Source organism: Zootoca vivipara, chromosome 6, assembly GCF_965207765.1.
Source record: "Zootoca vivipara chromosome 6, rZooViv2.hap1.1, whole genome shotgun sequence".
In the NCBI taxonomy this organism is placed as follows: Eukaryota; Metazoa; Chordata; class Lepidosauria; order Squamata; family Lacertidae; genus Zootoca; species Zootoca vivipara.
In genome coordinates, this window is record NC_142589.1 from 11,232,286 (window position 1) to 11,248,394 (window position 16,109).

At 46.8% G+C, this 16,109-nt stretch overlaps 1 protein-coding gene across 1 annotated transcript in view; it reads right to left on the minus strand.

The window, feature by feature from the left end:
• Positions 1-16,109, minus strand: part of ARHGEF10L (Rho guanine nucleotide exchange factor 10 like) — a 135,136-nt gene extending 119,027 nt beyond the window's left edge. Inside the window, exon 1 of the mRNA XM_035121223.3 lies at positions 16,091-16,109. The gene's annotated coding sequence lies outside the window, so the exon portion shown is untranslated. The remainder of the gene's footprint in view (positions 1-16,090) is intronic.

The following is a 16,109-nucleotide window of genomic DNA, read 5'->3' on the forward strand; positions in this document are numbered from 1 at the left end:
GCTTTTGTTGTATTCTATTTGTATTATTATTATTATTATTATTATTATTATTATTATTATTATTATTATTTTGACAAAGCAATAATCATAAAGAAATCAGAATAAAAATAAACATAGCGAAGTTTTCAATGTTTCATTATGTTTTTATATATGTTGGAAGCCACCCAGAGTGGCTGGGGCAACCCAGTTTGATGGGAAGCGTGTTGTTGTTGTTGTTGTTGTTAAACAGGACATCCTTATTTTCATCAGATAAATGTTACTGTTAAGTACAAACCCCATGTTTGATGTAGTGATTACTTGTTTTGTGGGGCGCTGCAAAAATGTGGGGTTTTCATGGCAAACATGGGGGGGGGCGGGAAAAACCGCTGCAAAACTTTTCAATGCATCCTTAAAAATCTACAAGCCTCTGAATTTTGCAATGCTCTGGCCTACAAATGTGTCTAAAGCACGGGGGGGGGGTGTCTAAAAATACATGGATTAGGGGAAATAGCAAGGGACCCAGGTGGCGCTGTGGGTTAAACCACTGAGCCTAGGGCTTGCTGATCAGAGGGTCGGCGGTTTGAATCCCTTTGACGGGGTGAGCTCCCGTTGCTTGGTCACAACTCCTGCCAACCTACCGGTAGCAGTTCAAAAGCACATCAAAAATGCAAGTAGATAAAGAGGAACCGCTACAGCTGAAGGTAAACGGCGTTTCCATGTGCTGCTCTGGTTTGCCAGAAGCGGCTTTGTCATGCTGGCCACATGACCTGGAAGCTATACGCCGGCTCCCTCGGCCAATAATGCGAGATGAGCGTGCAACCCCAGAGTCGGTCACGACTGGACCTAATGGTCAGGGTTCCCTTCACCTTTACCTTTAGGGGAAATAGAACAAAAATTGTTTGGAATAATTCCTTTGCAAGAAAAAAGAAGTGTGCGTTGCATACCAAAATGTGGAAATTAGGCGAAGTTGTGTTTAAAAATGCATATATTAGGAAAAACACAAGTATTTTATTATTGCTACTGTTATTGTTAATTACCTACTCTTAGCCCTAAGGTACCTGAGTGGGCTACAACGATTTTCAAATACGTAGTTTGAAACAACTTACAATCACTTACAATCACATACGTTTCTAATATTTCTTTTTATTGTTTTTATTTTTTATTATTTTAATTCATTTTTAAAGTATTTTTTATTGAATTTTATCCATACAACCCAACTAACAGAATAGCACTTCATGAGACTAACACACAAAAACCCAGCCAAACCAAATTGGGATGTCCTATTCACAAGGAGAAATGATAAAGCTGATTTTCCATATATTTGTGATAAGATACCAATACAGTGGTACCTTGGTTCTCAAACTTAATCCGTTCCGGAAGTCCGTTCCAAAACCAAAGCGTTCCAAAACCAAGGCATGCTTTCCCATAGAAAGTAATGCAGAATGGATTAATCCATTCCAGACTTTTAAAAACAACCCCTAAAGCAGCAATTTAACATGGATTTTACTATCTAACGAGACCATTGATCCATAAAATGAAAGCAATAAACTGTACTGCTGTCACACACACAATCAATCAATCAATCAATCAGTAGCTGAACTGGGTTCCACACAGTCACAAAAAAATAAAAATAAAAGAGCCACAAAACGCAAAATGAATAGCAAAAACAGACAGTCCTCAGCGTAACACTCAAAACGGAGCACGTTCAGCTTCCGGAAAAAGTTCGCAAACCAGAAAACTTACTTCCGGGTTTGCAGTGTTTGGGTTCCAAGTTGTTTGAGTACCAAGGCATTTCAGAACCAAGGTACCACTGTAGGTAAGCAGAGCATACCACCATAAGAAATGAGGAGTGTGTAACACACCAGATTTGCAAGATATACAGAAATATAAACCTATGGCTGAAACAAGGAGGAACAAGAGCCAAAAGCTTTATATTATGTCAAGAAAAATTCTCAACCACTCCAACGTTACTTATCCCAAATTCCCCGAGAGGCTTGTGGAAGAGACAAATGTAAATTTTCTATATATTCAATAAAATCCCACCAAACTGAGAAGAGGGAAGTTGCCTTCATTTTTCCTTCACTGTTCTCATTGATAACTTTATCGTTCCGTTCTCTTTGTAAACCGCTTTGAGGTTTCCTGTTACAATCAAGCGGGTAATAAATCTTATGGCATCAATCAATGCAAAATTGATTGGTATGATTGGTATGATTGATTGGTATGATTGATCCCCTTCATGGATCAATGCCTTGTCGTGGCGAAGGGGCTTGAATAACTCAGAGAAGCTATGAGCTATGCCATGCAGGGCCACCCAAGATGGACAGGTCATAGTGGAGAGTTTTGACTAAACGTGATCCACCTGGAGAAGGAACTGGCAAGCCACTCCAGTATCCCTGCCAAGAAAACTCCATGGACAAAGACAACAGGCATATAAAAGTTATGACGCTGGAAGATGAGCCCCTCAGGTCGGAAGGCGTCCAACATGCTACTGAGGAAGAGCGGAGGACAAGTACAAGTAGATTCAGAGCTGATGAAGCGGCTGGGCCAAAGCCAAAAGGACGCTCAGTTGCGGATATGCCTGGAAGCGAAAGGAAAGTCCGATGCTGTAAAGAAAAATATTGCATAGGAACCTGGAATGTAAGAACCATGAGTGGAGGTAAGCTGGATGTGGTCAAAAATGAGATGACAAGAATAAATATCGACATCCTGGGCATCAGTGAACTAAAATGGAAGGGAATGGGCGAATTCAGTTCGGGTGACTATCATATCTACTACTGTGGGCAAGAATCCTATAGAAGAAATTGAGTGGCCCTCATAGTCAACAAAAGAGTGGCAAAAGCTGTACAGTGGTACCTCGGTTTATGAACACAATTGGTTCCGGAAGTCTGTTCATAAACTGAAGCGTTCATAAACTGAAGCGAACTTTCCCGTTGAAAGTAATGGAAAGTGGATTAATCCGTTCCAGACGGTCCGCGGAGTAACCGTTCATAAACTGAAGCAAACTTTTCCATTGAAAGTAATGGAAAGTGGATTAATCCGTTCCAGACGGGTCCGCGAAGTACTTAAACTGAAGCGTTCATAAACTGAAACATGGGTGTAATTGGTTCTGGAAGTCTGTTCATAAACTGAAGCGTTCATAAACTGAAGCAAACTTTCCCATTAAAAGTAATGGAAAGTGAATTAATCCGTTCCAGATGGGTCCGCGGCGTTCATAAACTGAAAATTCATAAACCGAGGTGTTCATAAACCGAGGTTCCACTGTAATGGGATGCAATCTCAAAAATGACAGAATGATCTTGATACGAATCCAAGGCAGACCTTTTAACATCACAGTAATCCAAGTTTATGCACCAACTACCGGTGCTGAAGAAAGTGAAATTGACCAATTCTATGAAGACCTACAACAACTTCTAGAAATGACACCAAAGAAGGACGTTCTTCTCATTACAGGGGATTGGAATGCTAAAGTAGGGAATCAAGAGATAAAAGGAACAACTGGCAAGTTTGGCCTTGGAGTTCAAAATGAAGCAGGGCAAAGGCTAATAGAGTTCTGTCAAGAGAACAAGCTGGTCATCACAAACACTCTCTTCCAACAACACAAGAGACGACTCTACACATGGATATCACCAAATGGGCAGCATCGAAATCAGATTGATTATATTCTCTGCAGCCAAAGATGGAGAAGCTCTATACAGTCAGCAAAAACAAGGCCTGGAGCTGACTGTAACTCAGATCATCAGCTTCTTATAGCAAAATTCCAGCTTAAACTGAAGAAAGTAGGAAAAACCACTGGGCCAGTAAGATACAATCTGAATCAAATCCCTTATGAATACACAGTGGAAGTGAGGAACAGGTTTAAGGATTTAGGTGGACAGAGTGCCTGAAGAACTATGGATGGAGGCTCGTAACATTATACAGGAGGCAGCAACGAAAACCATCCCAAGGAAAAGGAAATGCAAGAAAGCAAAATGGCTATCCAACGAGGCCTTACAAATAGCGGAGGAGAGGAGGCAAGCAAAATGCAAGGGAGATAGGGAAAGATACAGGAAACTGAATGCAGATTTCCAAAAAACAGCAAGGAGAGACAAGAGGGTCTTCTTAAATGAGCAATGCAAAGAAATAGAGGAAAACAATAGAATGGGGAAAACCAGAGATCTGTTCAAGAAAATTGGAGATATGAAAGGAACATTTCGTACAAAGATTACCATAATCAAGGACAAAAGTGGTAAGGACCTAACAGAAGCAGAAGACATCAAGAAGAGGTGGCAAGAATACACAGAGGAATTATACCAGAAAGATATGGAGGTCTCGTACACCCCAGGTAGTGTGGTTGCTGACCTTGAGCCAGACATCTTGGAGAGTGAAGTCAAATGGGCCTTAGAAAGCACTGCTAATAACAAGGCCAGTGGAAGTGATGATATTCCAGCTGAACTATTTAAAATTTTAAAAGATGATGCTGTTAAGGTGCTACACCCAATATGCCAGCAAGTTTGGAAAACTCAGCAATGGCCAGAGGATTGGAGAAGATCAGTCTACATCCCAATTCCCAAGAAGGGCAGTGCCAAAGAATGCTCCAACTACCGCACAATTGCGCTCATTTCACACGCTAGCAAGGTTATGCTTAAAATTCTACAAGGCAGGCTTAGGCAGTATGTGGATCGAGAACTCCCAGAAGTGCAAGCTGGATTTCGAAAGGGCAGAGGAACCAGAGACCAAATAGCAAACATGCGCTGGATTATGGAGAAAGCTAGAGAGTTCCAGAAAAACGTCTACTTCTGCTTCATTGACTATGCAAAAGCCTTTGACTGTGTCGACCACAGCAAACTATGGCAAGTTCTTAAAGAAATGGGAGTGCCTGATCACCTCATCTGTCTCCTGAGAAATCTCTATGTGGGACAAGAAGCTACAGTTAGAACTGGATATGGAACAACTGATTGGTTCAAAATTGGGAAAGGAGTACGACAAGGTTGTATATTGTCTCCCTGCTTATTTAACTTATATGCAGAATTCATCATGCGAAAGGCTGGACTAGATGAATCCCAAGCCGGAATTAAGATTGCCGGAAGAAATACCAACAACCTCAGATATGCAGATGACACAACCTTGATGGCAGAAAGCGAGGAGGAATTAAAGAACCTTTTAATGAGGGTGAAAGAGGAGAGCGCAAAATATGGTCTGAAGCTCAACATCAAAAAAACCAAGGTCATGGCCACTGGTCCCATCACCTCCTGGCAAATAGAAGGGGAAGAAATGGAGGCAGTGAGAGATTTTACTTTCTTGGGCTCCTTGATCACTGCAGATGGTGACAGCAGTCACGAAATTAAAAGACGCCTGCTTCTTGGGAGAAAAGCAATGACAAACCTAGACAGCATCTTAAAAAGCAGAGACATCACCTTGCCGACAAAGGTCCGTGTAGTTAAAGCTATGGTTTTCCCAGTAGTGATGTATGGAAGTGAGAGCTGGACCATAAAGAAGGCTGATCGCAGAAGAATTGATGCTTTTGAATTATGGTGCTGGAGGAGACTCTTGAGAGTCCCATGGACTGCTAGAAGATCAAACCTATCCATTCTTAAGGAAATCAGCCCTGAGTGCTCCCTGGAAGGACAGATCGTGAAGCTGAGGCTCCAATACTTTGGCCACCTCATGAGAAGAGAAGAATCCTTGGAAAAGACCCTGATGTTGGGAAAGATTGAGGGCACTAGGAGAAGGGGACGACAGAGGACAAGATGGTTGGACAGTGTTCTCGAAGCTACGAACATGAGTTTGACCAAACTGCGGGAGGCAGTGCAAGACAGGAGTGCCTGGCGTGCTATGGTCCATGGGGTCACGAAGAGTCGGACACGACTAAACGACTAAACAACAACAACAACATGATTGTACAATGGCTTTCCTCTTTTGCAATATGCAAAAACTCAAGAAATATACTGCTGGCGTACGTCTGCCTCGAGAAGCATTGGAGTGCACTTCCGGGGCTGTAGTCAAAGAGCACACAAGCAACCTTCCTGGGGGGCAAGCCTGGGTGGTGTGTAAGGAGGTCCTTGGGTGCTCAGACGACAAGACCCTGTTCTTGGCCTTGTTGATGGGGTCCAAACAGAGGCGTAGCCGGGGGGAGGGACGCTGGTGGTGCTGTGGTCTAAACCACTGAGCTTCTTGGGCTTGCCGATCAGAAGGTCGGCGGTTCGAATCCCCGTGACAGAGTGAGCTCCCGTTGCTGTCCCAGCTCCTGCCAACCCAGCAGTTCGAAAGCACGCCAGTGCAAGTAGATAAATAGGTACCGCTCCAGTGGGAAGGTAAACAGCATTTGTGTGCGCTCTGTTTGCGCCTGAAGCAGTTTAGTCATGCTGGCCACATGGCCTGGAAAGCTGTCTGTGGACAATCTCCCTCGGCCTGAAAGCGAGATGAGTGCCGCAAGCCCATAGTCGCCTTTGACTAGACTTAACTGTCCAGGGGTCCTTTACCTTTACCTCTTTTTTTGTCTTTTCTGGGGGGGCACTGGGTGCCACACTGCAAGAGGTGGCACTTACCATGGGGCCTGGCCTGCAGCGCGCCCGAGCCACATGTCTCTCCTGGGAGTGATGTAATGGCTCAGGTGCCTGCAGGCTCCGTGCTGCCTAAAACAGCAGCGTGGGGCTTGCGCCTGCCCTCTGCCTCCCCCTCAGCCACCCTACAGCCGAAGGGGAGGCGATGGGTGCCAACCTGGGCACCCGAGCAGCTAGCTATGCCCCTGGGTCCAAAGGAAAGTGGAGCAATGCGTTCGGCACCAGCTTGGCTGCAGGAGTTGCCGGAAGGAGGAGTACAAACCATCGAACCATCTTTCGGACTCCGCTCTGGATTTGTGGAGATTTTGCTCCTTGGCCTTTTCTTCTCCCGAAGAGATCCCGCAATGCAGCAGAGATACAGGATCAGATATATCTATGCTTGGCAACTCGGACTCTGCCCCCTTTTAGGTGGAAGCACTTTAGGTACCATCTAAGAGAGACAAATCTCTTGGATAAGAACAGCCTTCCCCATCTCTCTCTCTCTCTCTCTCTCTCTCTCTCTCTCTCTCTCTCTCTCTCTCTCTCTCTCTCTCTCTCTCTCTCTCTCTCTCTCTCTCTCTTTCCACTCCCTTCTTCCCTTATCCACCAGCAACACATCCAGCCAAGTCTTAAGCTCCTTTCTGACACGTAGAGACCATCTCCTTCCCAAACCTGTAATTTCATCTTTAAAAGCAGGTGTGCTAAGATTATCTGAGTTTTAATTCTTAAAATGCCACTGTACGTTCTTGGTATTAGCTGCAAAAAGAGCTGTGATATAGATTTTTAATTTGCTTTTTAAAAAAGTAAAAATCTGTCAAGGGAGAGATCAATGGGGATTTGAGGCAATTCCTTTATCAGATAGCCCGACCTGTGCAACCCAATAGGTGGATTACGTTTGCTGGAAGTCTGTGTTAAGCAACTGAGACTGTCAGAGTGGCAGTCTTCTATCTGACTTGTAGAAGACATCTGAAGGCAACCCTGTTTAAGGAAGTTTTTAATGTTTTATCATGTTTTTAATATTCTGTTGGGAGCTGCCCAGAGTGGCTGGGGAAACCCAGCCAGATGGGCAGGGAATGAATGAATGAATGAATGAGCATAGAGAAGTGGGGGGGGGGCAGAAGACTTGTTTTGGATGCAGAAGGTTCTGTTTCCAATCCCCAATGGCAGCATCTCCAGGCAGGGCTGAGAGAGACTCAGTGCCTGAAGTGCTGAAGAGATGCTCCCAGTCAGTAAGTTGGACCTGAACCAATGGATTCAAATCACAAGGATGGAGATTCCGGCTGAACTTTCTGACGGACAATCTTGGGAGGTGGCGGCCTCTCCTTCGTTGGAGGTTGGAGCAGAGCTTGGACACCTGTCTGCAGGGACATAGCGTGGAGAGAGCCAGGGGGTAGCCCCATGGGCATGGTTTTGGGGGGCACGAACCAGGCACCCCTCCCCCCACAGGGATCCCCGCCCTGCCTGCCGCCAGGGGTATCTGGGACCCAGAGCCCGGCCTTGCCACCATGCCCCCTTACCAAGGGCCGCGTTGGCTGGCTGAGCGCCCCCCCCCCCAAGCGTGGGTGGGAGGGGAGGCAGTGCAGTGCAGCCCTATGAACCCTCTGTGCTCTGTGCCCGCCAGTGGCAGCGAAGGTTTGCCTGGTGCAGCAAGTTTTTTTCAGCCCCTGGTCTCTCCTTAGCCTCTCCTTAAGGGCATCTTAGCCATAGAGGCTAGTGGTGCAGGGAACCACGGCACCAAGTTCTGGAGGGCGCCAGGGAAGAAGCGGAGGCTGGATGTGGCGCCTACCGGCATTAGCTCACCGCCTTGTCTGCCTCCACCATGCCGTGTCGTGCCGGAGCCTCCTGCCTGCCGGAGGAGCCGCCCTCCAGCCCTGCTGGCAGCGCCGCCCTCACCAGCTTCTGCCATGCTGCGCCGCACGGCGGCGCGCCTGGAGCCTACGCCCCGCCGGAGGAGCCGCCCTCCAGCTGCTGCCCACCTGGAGGGAAACGGGTGGGGGTGGGGGTTGGGGCGTCGGAGGGATCCTTGCACCATGGCGCCAGATAAGCTTAAGACAGCTCTGCCCAGGTGCCAATAAAGGATGCAATGCCGCTGGCTGGCTGTTAGGGATTCTTGAGCTGTGATTCCTGCATTGCATAGGACTGGGCTTATTGTGGTCCAATGCCAGCTCTACAGTTCTAAAGGTAAAGGTAAAGGACCTCTGACAGTTAAGTCCAGTCGCAGACGACTCTAGGGTTGTGGCGCTCATCTCGCTTTACAGGCTGAGGGAGTCAGCGTTTGTCCGCAGACAGTTTTTCTGGGTCATGTGGCCAGCATGACTAAGCCGCTTCCGGCGATACAAGAGCAGCGCACGGAAATGCCGTTTACCTTCCCGCTGGAGCGGTACCCATTTATCTACTTGCTTTTGAACTGCTAGGTTGGCAGGAGCTGGGACAGAGCAACGGGAGCTCACCCCGTCATGGGGATTCGAACTGCCGACCTTCCGATCCGCAAGCCCAAGAGGCTCAGTGGTTTAGACCACAGCGCCACCCGCATTCTAGGCTTCTATTATTCCATGAATGCTGAACTAGATAAACCAATGACCTGACCTGCCCCGAGTTAAATCAGAACCATGAGGACTGGGATCTTGTTCTCCCTTTAAGCAAAGCACCTTAGCTCCATAGTAGAGCAGCTGCATTGGTTTATAGATGATGATAGATGATGATGGATAGATGGATAGATAGATAGATGATAGGTTTTCAGATTAAAATTTTACAGTCACATATCCAACATACAAACAAGATTCCAGAGAATCTCCTGGACTTCCCTCTCCCCCCTTAATGCGTCCTATTGTTAATCATTTCCTCCTGTATCTTTTATAATACGTAATCCAGATCTTTTACCTCTCCGTTGTATCCAAAATTCACCATTAAACTACAAGTTTTATTCCGATCCTACTAACGATTTTAACCGTTTACAACGGTTTTTAAGGTAAGTTATAAATTTTCCCCATTCCTTATTAAAATTTTGTTCTTCCTGATTTCTGACTCTTCGGGTCATTTTAGCCATTTTGGTATAATCCATCTACAGTACTTGATCTGTCATTCTTCTCTGGTAGAGCGCCTGCTTTGCATCCAGAAGGCCCCAGCTTGTAGCTCAATACTGCCTGCACTAGCTGGCAGCAACAGCTCTCTAGGGTCCCCACCCCCAGCAACATTTACAGGCAGGGCTGGGGGTGGGGACCCTAGAGAGCTGTTGCTGCCAGCTAGTGCAGGCAGTATTGAGCTACAAGGTGCTGACTCAGGGCGAGAGATCAGAGGACACACCTTTGGTCTCCCCTGCCCCACCCCAAATTACAAGGATGCCCCCACTAAAATCTGGCACTTAAATCTTCCCCAATCCTCGACTGTCAACAATCATAAGCCATCAGAAGCTGGGAAGACGAACCGGGCAAGCCAGATCGACAGCTCCGTCCGGATCCCACCGAGACCTTACGCAACAACATGCCTGGTTATAACCAGCCGGTTGGTTTCGGCATTTAAAAGGAACTTTTGTTGAACTCGCTTTGTGCAACCTTTTCGCGTCAAGTCAGGGCTCCCGCCTATTTTCCATGCAGCCGAGGCTCCCCTGTGTGTCTCGTCTCCACCAGCCCACTACCCCCCAAAATGAAAATCTAAAGTAGGTGCCAAGAAAAACAAAATAGTTTGTTACCGTCTAAATCAATTAGAATATCAAGCAAGTGTGCACATAGGACAGCTCTAAGGAAAAGCCATGGCTCGGGGATACATTTCCGAGCACAATTCAATGTGCCAGAGCTGACCTTTAAGTCCCTAAACCAGGGGTCAGCAAACTTTTTCAGCAGGGGGCTGGTCCACTGTCGTTTCCCCCCCCCTTGTGGGGGGGCGGACTATATTTTGGAAAGAAAAGAAAAATGAACGAACTCCTATGCCCCACAAATAACCCAGAGATGCATTTTAAATAAAAGCACACATTCTACTCATGTAAAAACACCAGGCAAGCCCCACAAATAACCCAGAGGTGCATTTTAAATAAAAAGACACATTCTACTCATGTAAAAACACGCTGATTCCCGGAACGACTGCGGGCCGGATTTAGAAGGCTATTGGGCCAGATCCAGCCCCCAGGTCTTAGTTTGCCTACCCATGCCCCAAACAGCTTTGGCTCTGCGTACCTGAAGGAGTGTCTCCACCCCCCATCGTTCATCCCAGACACTGAGGTCCATTGCGAAAAGTGAGGTTACAGGAAACAAAGCACAGGGTCTTCTCGGTAGTGGCGCCTGCCCTGTGGAACGCCCTCCCATCAGATGTCAAGGAAATAAACTACCTGACTTTTAGAAAACATCTGAAGGCAGCCCTGTACAGGGAAGTTTTTCATGACTGATGTGATGTTGTGTTTCTAATACTTTGTTGGGAGTTGCCCAGTCAGGTGGTCTAATAATAATAATAATAATAATAATAATAATAATAATAATAATAATATACATGCAGAAGGCCGCAGACTCCAGCATCTATCTCCAGGGCATGTCCCCTGCCTGAAACCCATGGGAGCTGCTGCCAGTCAGTGCAGACATTACATAGCCCCCTGACTTGTTATATTGCAACTTTGTTTGTTTCTGTTTAAATCAGTCCTCCCCCCCCCAAGAACCATGAGGACTAGGATTTTTGTTTTCTGCTTAGTATACAGGAGGTTCCATTTTCAATCCCCATTGTCAACACATAGGGCTGGGAAAGACATCTTGCCTGAGATCCTCCATAGCTGCTGCCGGTTGGAGCAGGAAATACTGAGCCGGATGGATCAAAAGTCAAACTCTGTGTATTGCGGTTTCCTGGTCTGGTCCTTACATATGCATCAGAGATTTCAGCAGACATTGCGAACATGAGGTTGAGAAACTCTGGGTTCTGCTTTGTTTAAAAGGAAAGCCAAGGTTAGGTCAAGGCGACATAAGATTCAAAGGAGAGGGCCTGCTACCAGGAACACACAAAAATAATGGTGTCTCTCATGTAACAATGACTGCAAGTTTGCAAATAAGTCCAGAATTAATATTATTATTATTAATATTATTATTATTAATAATAATAATAATTAAGGCTTCAACAAGAAATGAAAAAAGGATTATCCTAGAAGATCATGTATAGATCACGTTAATCGACTGCAAGCTAAAATAAATCAGAAAAGAAAAAGGGTTATAGATTTCCTTGCCTGCCTGGGGAATGACTCTCAGTCGCCATAGGAAAAATTGCTTATTTACAAACCCATCGAAATGCTCCTTACAATGCAGAGATAGATGGGAACAGCCTTTGCATAAATGATTCCTTCATTGCAGGGGGTTGGACTAGATGGCCCCTGGGAACCTCTCCCAACTTTGAATTAGGACTTGGATGAGGCAAGGATTTTGTCCGCCCGGTTGGTGAAGCAGTAGCCGAGTATTTGCCTGCGTATTTCAAATCCTTAGATTCTGCGCTTCATCAGAAAAGATTCGAAAGGGAAATTAAAACAACAAAATTAAATAAAATCCTAGGATCATAGAATTGTGAAGTCTAGCTGCTGTTGCAAGAAAAGGCACCCTTTCTGCCCCAAAACAACTGCCACATAAGAACGTGAGCGCATAAGAAGAGACTGCCTGCCGGATCAGGCCAATGGCCCACCTAGACCGGCGTCCTGTTCTCACAGCGGCTGAACAGTCGCCTGTGGAAAACCAGCAAGCAGGATCCGAACACAAGACCAACTCTCCTCTCCTGTGGTTTCCAGCAACTGGCATTCAGAAGTATTCCCGCTTCCAACTGTGGAGGCAAAGAAGTACCGCTGTCCTGTCTACTAACAATACACAACCCCCTCCTCCATGAATTGGGGTGGATCTACACACAGGGTAGGAAACCGCTATAAATAAGTCAGAAATTAAATCGTTATAACAAAAGGGGGAAAACGCTATATAAAAATCACATAGAATTTTTCTTGCTCTCCATCGCCACCTGGTGTTACATGTTTACAACGAATTCAAAACGTGGTGGTTTTTTTACTCGTGTAGCTGAGTCCCAAGATATAATGCTCCTTTAAAGCCATTCAAGTTGATGGCCAGCAGCACACCAACATTTGGGGGCCCCTTCTCAACCAGCCACGAGGTCTGGGTAACCCCTGTTATCTTATTCATTGGAGTTGTTCCACAACAGATCACCAAATCTTTACAACATCTGTGCCACTGACTCTCAAACTTTGCAACCAAACAACAAAATGTAATTAACCGATTTGAGTCGCGCAACTCAAATGGGGTCAACTAGACCCAAACGTTTTAAGCAACAGGCACTGAATTCGCTTCTGGGGCCCTTCCAGGATTAGGGGCCCTGAAGCTTAAGCTCCGTTAGTTTCATAGCAGATCCTCTGCTGTTGTTGGCCATCACTGCCTCCAGTGGGAGGGAGTTCCACTGTCTGACTTCACGCTGCATAGATAAAGTTTTCCTTTTCTCTGTCCTGAATCGTCCAACCTTCAGCTTCAGCTACAAGTTCTAGTGTTACAAGAGAGGGAGGAAATTTTCCCCCATGACCTTGGGGTCTCAAATTTCAGTGGCGCCCTGGGCAACGGCAAAATTCAAACACCCTGCCTCTCGCCTTCTCTTCTACATCATAGTTGTGTGTCCCCCCCCCCAAGGCTCCACGCCCAGGTCACGCTCCCCTAAATCCGCCTCTATCCCAAGGCACAACGCCACTCCCTTTTCAAAAACCAACGCCCCACAGACATTCATTTCCTGCATTGTTTTGTAGACAACAGCAGAAGCCCTTCCCTCGCTAACTGGGGATTTGAAAATCAGGAGGTCCAGGAGAAATGAGAAAAGCAGAGGCATGCTGGAAAAAAAATTCTGGGAGAGGCTGGGAAACCTGGAGGGGCAAACTTTCTCCTCGCCCCGCAATGGCCTCTGCTAATTGAGTCGTGCACCTGTGGCTTTAAAAGCTGCGTGATCAGCAGGCAAAACAAGAAGTGGGCCACGGGCCTGGGAGAGACCGGGGTTCGAATCCGCCCTTCGGCCATGATGTTGCTTGCTGGGTGTCAGACCCTCACAAGTGTCCTTGTTTTCGAGGGACAGTCCTGGATTTACAGAAGCCGTCCTGGTTTCTGATTGGGTCCTGGAATGTTCCGCTTAGGACGTCCCCATTTTCATCGGAGAAATGTTGGAGGGTATGGAGTTATGTAACACACACACACACACACACACACACACACACACACACACACACCACCGCCATGCTGAGGAAATAAGTAACTATACAACCTTTAGAAGACACCTGAAGGCAGCCTTGTATAGGGAAGGTTTTTTTAAAAAAATGTTTAATGTTCTATTATGTTGGAAGCTGCCCAGAGTGGATGGCGTAACACAGTAAGATGGGTGGGGTATTATTATTAATATTATTACTATTACTGTTGTTATTATTATGGGACGCAGGTGGCGCTGTGGTCTAAACCACTGAGCCTCTTGGGCTTGCCAGTTGGAAGGTCGGCGGTTCGAATTCTCGCAACGGGGTGAGCTCCCGTTGCTCTGTCCCAGCTTCTGCCAACCTAGCAGTTTGAAAGCACACCAGTGCAAGTAGATAAATAGGTACCGCTGTGGCGGGAAGGTCAATGGTGTTTCCGTGTGCTCTGACTTCCGTCATGGTGTTCCGTTGCGCCAGAAGCGGTTTAGTCCTGCTGGCCACATGACCCAGAAAGCTGTCTGTGGACAAACGCTGGCTCCCTCGGCCTGAAATCAAGATGAGCGCTGCAACCCCATAGTCGCCTTTGACTGGACTTAACTGTCCAGGGGTCTTTTACCTTTACCTTTTACCTATTATTATTATTATTATTATTATTATTATTATTATTATTATTATGGAACAGGATGTCCCTATTTTCATCGGAGAAATATTGGAGGGTATGCCTTGGGGACCAGTTGCAGTGCCTCTCTTAGCCTAACCTACCCTGCAGGGTTGTTGTGGGGGCAGAGAGACATGTGTGCTGCCTTGAGCTCCTTGGAGGAACTAGGCAGGCTATAAATGCAATAAATACAGAAATAAACAAGACGTAAGCAAAACCTGTGCCCATTCACCGCGTAACACCGGTCTTGAAAGACCTACATTGGCTCCCAGTCCGTTTCCGAGCACAATTCAAAGTGTTGGTGCTGACCTTGAAATCCCTAAACGGCCTCGGTCCAGTATACGTGAAGGAGCGTCTCCACCCCCATCGCTCTACCCGGACACTGAGGTCCAGCGCCAAGGGCCTTTGGGCGGTTCCCTCGCTGCGAGAAGCCAAGTTACAGCGAACCAGGCAGAGGGCCTTCTCGGTAGTGGCACCCGCCCTGTGGAACGCCCTCCCACCAGATGTCAAAGAGAAAAACAACTACTGTACCAGACTTTTAGGAGACATCTGAAGGCATTAGGGAAGCTTTTAATGTTTAATAGATTATTGTATTTTAATGTTTGTTGGAAGTCGCCCAGAGTGGCTGGAGAAACCCAGCCAGATGGGCGGGGTATAAATAATAAATTATTATTATTACTGTATTATTATTATTATTATTATTATTATTATTATTATTATTATTATTATTCAGAAGCTGCTGGACTCCAATCTCACTTCCAGTCATCAGGCAAGAAGGGGTGTGGCCAAAGAGAGTTCCAGGGGCTGGATAAAGAGGTCTGGGGTTCCCCTTTCCAGCCCTGGGTCTGGGCCCATCATCCCTGATCCCTAAATTGTACTGAGCTGCATGTGGGGATGCCCCATAAACACGCACGGATATTTATTGGTTCTTGCATGAGATGAGGGGCATAGCTCAGTGGCAGAGCACCTGCTCGGCAGGCAGAAAGTCTCAGTTGCCGGCAGCATCTCCACATAGAGCTGGGAAGGTCTCTGGGCAGAAACCCTGCAGCGCTGCTGGCAGTCAGTGCAGACAATACTAGGCTGGATGGTCCAACCTAGTCAGTGTAAGGGACCTGTCTTCTCAGGAAACAGGTCAATGGCAGAACACGTACCTGGCATGCAGAAGGCCAGAAGCTAAAAGACCGCTGCTGCTGATCAGAGCGGGCAGCACTGGGCTAGGTAGACCTGTGTGAGACACAGCCATACAAACATGTATTATATTGATTTGTTTGTTTCCCGCTGTCCCCCTGGAACCGAGCCAATCCATTGTACAAAGGGGAAACAGAGGCTGCGGGGAAATAACCGAGGGACGCCCAGAACGGAAAGCACTCTGCACATGCTCAGGCATGCTCCCTGCTCTTCTGTCACTGGGTCAGCAGCTCTGGGCCTCTGCCAGCCAGCCTTTAAGAGCCTCCAAGAGCAGCTCAGTGGCAGAGCCAATTTGCAAGCGGAAGGTGCCAGGTTCGAATCCTGACAGCATCTCCAGGTAGCAGAAAGCTGCCTGGTGCTTGACTCCGCACAAGGCAGCTTCCCAACTCAGGCCTGAGACAAAAGCATGTCCAAATCGGCTCTGAGCTTCGGGGTGGAAAGAAAACTACAAAAAATTAATTGCTATAGACAGAGAGAGAGAGAGAGAGAGAGAGAGAGAGAGAGAGAGAGAGAGAGAGATGCTCGGTTTAGAGCAGAGTCCCCCTGAAATTCAGCAGGGAGCCTTACCTGTTTGTGGTCCTTTGCA